Source organism: Haemaphysalis longicornis, unplaced genomic scaffold (assembly GCF_048455015.1).
Source record: "Haemaphysalis longicornis isolate Haplotype H1 unplaced genomic scaffold, Haemaphysalis longicornis Haplotype H1 scaffold_13, whole genome shotgun sequence".
In the NCBI taxonomy this organism is placed as follows: Eukaryota; Metazoa; Arthropoda; class Arachnida; order Ixodida; family Ixodidae; genus Haemaphysalis; species Haemaphysalis longicornis.
In genome coordinates this window covers 76247683-76252490 of record NW_027526233.1, presented here as the reverse complement: position 1 = coordinate 76252490, position 4808 = coordinate 76247683, and the positions used below count along the sequence as shown (strand labels likewise).

Sequence of the window (4808 nt, the reverse complement as noted above, 5' to 3'; positions counted from 1 at the left end):
CAACAACTTAATGACATCCTCAGTTGAAATGGAATTTGTGCCCAGAACCTCAGGCCACTTAGAGTAGTAATCGACTAGTGTAACAAGAAAACGGGGGTACGACACATCTAACGGACCGACGATGTCCATTCCCAACTTTTGCCAAGGCCCTTCAGGCCATTCCACTGGCTGTAACGGAGCTACATGAGGCTTAGCAGACTTGTCTGCCAGCTGACAAACGTGACAATGCTTTACATGTTCTTCAACATTGCGATCCATTTGAGGCCACCAGTAACGTTCCCGGAGAAGTTGCTTCGTTCGTACTATTCCTTGATGATTTTCATGTGCTAACTCGAGAAATGTAGGTACCAGTACACCAGGAATGACTACACGGTCATCACGCATGAGTAATCCGTCCACAACAGAAAGTTCATCCCTTACATGAAAGTAAGCAGTTAAATCACTGTGTACCTTTTTCTTATCAGGCCAACCCTTTGACACATACTCTGCTACCTTCTGCAACGTCACATCGGCCTTCGATGCCAGCTGCACGGTTTCTTTATCGACTACTGATGTTACTAGTGACACTATCTCTTCTTCCTGAAGTTCTTGACCGGTCTGAATGGGTAATCTTGACAGAGCATCAGCCACCAGATTTTCTGACCCTTTGCAATACTCGATGTCAAAATTGTAGTACAGCAGACGAGCTGACCACCGTGAAATCCTTAAAGGTCTCCGACCTGAGTCTCCTGCGGCTAACAAAGCAACTACAGCCTGATGGTCAGTTCTAAGTGTGAACCGTCTGCCCCAAAGAAAAATGTGCCACTTTTCGCACGCGAACAAACAAGCCAGCGCTTCGCGCTCTCCCACAGAGTATTTTCTCTCAGTCTCGGACAAAGTTCTAGAAGCAAAGGCTACTGTTTCAAGCCTACAACCATACCGCTGCTGTAGTACCGCGCCAATTCCCACATCAGATGCGTCGGTAGTAACTACTACAGGCAAGTCAGGATTAAAGACCTTCACAACCGGAGAACATGTGAGGCACGCTTTCAACTGATCAAAACTGCGCTGAACATCATCAGACCAACAAAACGTCTGACCCTTCCTGAGCATGAGGCGAAGTGGTTCAACTATCTCTGCATAGTTCTTTATGAACTTAGCATAGTATCCTGCAAGACCTAAAAATGATTGCAGTGACTTTAGGTCCGTAGGAGCGGGAGCATGAACTATAGCTTTTACTTTGCTCTCCAAAGGTGAGATGCCCTCAGCCGAAATCTTGTGACCCAAAAAATCAAGTTCCCTGACCGAAAAAAGACATTTGTCGTTCAACTTCATGCCACTGTTTGCTATACATGTTAAGACTTCAACCAGGCTCGCGTCATGCTCAGCTTGAGTCTTTCCCCACACAAGAATATCATCAAGATAGCAAACAACATTTTTGCAATTTTTTAAGATCTGAGACATCATTTTTTGAAAAACCGCAGGCGCCGACGCCAGACCAAAACACACCCTCTTAAACCTGAATAAACCTTCATGAGTCACGAAAGTAGTTAAGTCCCTACTGCCCTCTTCCAGCAACAACTGATGATAAGCCGACGCTAAGTCGAGCTTAGAAAAACAAACAGCACCATGAAACATCTGCAACAGCTCTTCAACATGCGGTAAAGGATACCCATCAATGATAATTGCCTTATTCGGTTCCCGGAGGTCCACACACAGCCGAATGTCCCCGTTCTTTTTCCGGACGACGACGAGTGGCGAAACCCACTCCGAGGCGTCGACACGCTCAATGACATCATTGTCCTCGAGGCGTCGCAGCTCGCTGGACACTGGATCACGGAGAGCAAGAGGCAATCTTCGTAGCTTAGATGCAACTGGAGTCACACCTGGCCGCCGTTGGATCTTGTGCGAGACGTCCTTGACAAGACCCAACTCGCCGTTGAAGAGATGTTCGAAACCCGGGGGCACGTTCACGGGACACTGCACTGCACACACCGATGCTAGTCGACACGTAAGAGACGCACCGTCGATCTGAATGCCCAGTTGCTGGATGGCGTCGAGCCCCAAAAGAGATGTCCCTTTGTCGGTGACGTAGAATGTGACGGAGCAAGACCGTTGCAAGACTTGAACAGGAGCTTGGAATGAGCCGCGGATGCCGATACGTTGTTTGGAAAAATTCCACAAGTTGACGGAAGCCTTGGACAGCGCATGCTGTTTACTGAAGTGACGCTTGAAATCTTCGACAGTCATCAACGACACGGATGCTCCGGTATCGACTAAGAGTTGCATGGTCACTCCGCTGACTTCGGCTTGAACGACTAAGTCCTTTCTGGGAGGATTGTTGACGCTGACTTCAGCTTGGACGACTAAGTCCTTTCTAGAAGAAGTGCTGACTGTTAAGACGGAAGATCTTGCGGGTGCGTTGATCTCCGTGGATGCTGGATGCTCTACAGGTTCCGGTGTCGAAGCGGATCCCGTAGCTTCCTTCGAAGAAACTCGATGCACTGGTGCCGGCTTACGGCACATCGATGCGAAATGTCCCCACTTATTACAAGAGTTGCAGCGCCGATTTCGGGCTGGACAATTTTGAAATGCTGAATTATGCCATTTATTTCCGCATCGTTCGCACAACTGAAGCTTGCCTGCAAACTTCTTCTGCTGAACTGTACCGCGGAACTCTACAGCTGACTGCGGATGGAAACGTCCATCTTGGAGGCCACCATCTTGCCTTCCCGAACCCGGTGGAATGACGTCACGGCCTCCCCGGCTGGCCAGGCCATCTTGAATTCCTGTGCCGCCATCTTGAGCGCGCCGGCCTCCCCGGCGGCCCAAGCCATCTTGATTCTCCACGCCGCCATCTTGAGCGCGGCGGCTTCCCCGACTGTCATCTTCCGCGACGCCACCTTCTCCTCGTCGCCCTACTGCTTGTACTTGATGCGAACCGAAGGCTTGGTTCGCCAACGACAAAGATTCAAAACTCCGACCAATCTCTTCAGCTTTCTCCAAAGACAACTTTTCGCCATGTGCGAGCAGCTTTTCTCTAACCTGGGGGTTAGACGTTCCATGTATGATTTGATCTCGGACGCGCTCCGCGTACGTCAGCCCGAACTTGCAACGTACGGCTTTCTCCTTTAGAGCGGTCACGTATTCTAAAAAACTTTCCCCCCGAAATTGACGACGGCTTGTGAACTCATGTCGTTCAACAAGCGTATTTGTGGACGCAGCGAAGAGCCGGTCCAGCTGCTCCAAAAGTTGGTCGAATTTCGAAATGGCCGGAGCCGAGGATGCGGTCACACTACAGTCGGTCGCGGAGTCGGTCACGATAGGGCTGGTTACGTTAGCGTCGGTCACGTTACTGGCGGCGTCCCTCCTTGCTTCGTCCTGCTCCGCCTCAGCAAAATACCTTCGTTGCCCCTCCCTACCCAAAACACTGACGAGCGCCGACGCGCGTCGTCCGTCATTCCAGTCGCTGCCGCCAGCCGCCTCGAGATGGGCCTGAAACAATTTTTTCCAGTTATGCCACGGAATCGGAGGCGGCCCCGGCATTTCGAGGAAAACGGGCAGGTTATCGAAGAGGCCCATGCTGCCAAGCAGGAAGGAGAGAGATGCAGGAGCAGAAGCAGAAGAACGAAGTAGGGCGAGGCCTAAACGACGGTTCGACAAGCGTCAGCACAAAGAACGCTAGGCCTCGCGACGCCAGACGCGCCGGACAGTCACACTCGAGCGAGGTCAAACGCACTCACGTTTTCATTCTGCCGGACCCGTCGACGATGTCGTCGCAGCAGAAGAAAAGCATCCCATCCTCGTCGCCAAAAAGATGTTGTGTCGTGGGCGACGGCGAGCGGCCTCGGCGGCGACGGGAGCGAAGGCTCAGCGCGCCGGGCCCACGCACAAGCCCAAGAAGAAAGAGTGCGGCCTGCTCGCACCAAGACCAGAGCCCAAAGGAGAACGTTTATTGTTCGACAAGAGACACCTAGACGCATACGCACGTGACCCGTCACGTGCGACCACAGCAACGACATCTAGTTACAATTAACACAACCAAGCGCCCACAGTGAGCGGGCGCTCCACTAGAGGGCGCCACTACACCACATTACTCGCTTCGATGCACTCGGACAACGCCGCTGTTAATACAGACGGTGTTGCCGCGGCTAACAGTGTGGCGTCAGGTGTTAGTGGAACTTGTAACAGCATTCAACGCGTTCTTTTGCGCGACCCGCTACGTCGGCACGGCTACACGAATTTTAGTTGAACGTTCCGTCATTTTTTCGCCGCGATATGGTAACGCTTATTGTGCCGTCGGTTTAAGGTTTTGGAAGGGAGTTGCTTATTTGCCAAGCCATGGGAAGTTTGCCTACAGGTTTCACGGGCTGCATCACCACTAGTGGGCACAAAAGAGGCGGCGAGAATATCATTCTCAGGAACCCACTATTCCTTGTTATTGAGTTCTTGCTTCATGTTCATGCCATCTGCGCATCGTCGTGTCCTTGTTCCGAGCCGCACGAAGAAGGATATCGTGCTGCCTGGAGCACGTATCCGCCTGTGTACGAAGTCGAGAGCAATTCTTCAAGCCTGTGCGCCCTACTACCCCTTCCCTTCAGGTGCATCGAGTACCACATTTAGCCGCGTCTTCGACACTCATAGATATAAGACGAAGCGCTCAGCGTACACCGACCATTGGGCATGATGGAGAAAGCGAGAACTGTCAGGAACCCTTTCTCGCTTGTTATTCAGGCGAGAGACTACTGTCCGGAGCTTGCATGTCCTAGTGATGATGTATGCCTTGTGCTTCTGCCGTGCCAACCGTCGCTGCTGCTTGTTCGGTCTGC

General features: G+C 51.7%; 1 long non-coding RNA gene across 1 annotated transcript; it reads right to left on the bottom strand.

The window, feature by feature from the left end:
* Positions 1-612: 612 nt before the first annotated feature.
* LOC144164349 (uncharacterized) lies at positions 613-3938 on the bottom strand. Its single transcript, XR_013321161.1, has 2 exons — positions 3723-3938; positions 613-3474 (listed from the first exon to the last, which is right to left on the bottom strand). It is a non-coding gene; the product is annotated as an uncharacterized LOC144164349 (long non-coding RNA).
* Positions 3939-4808: the final 870 nt, after the last annotated feature.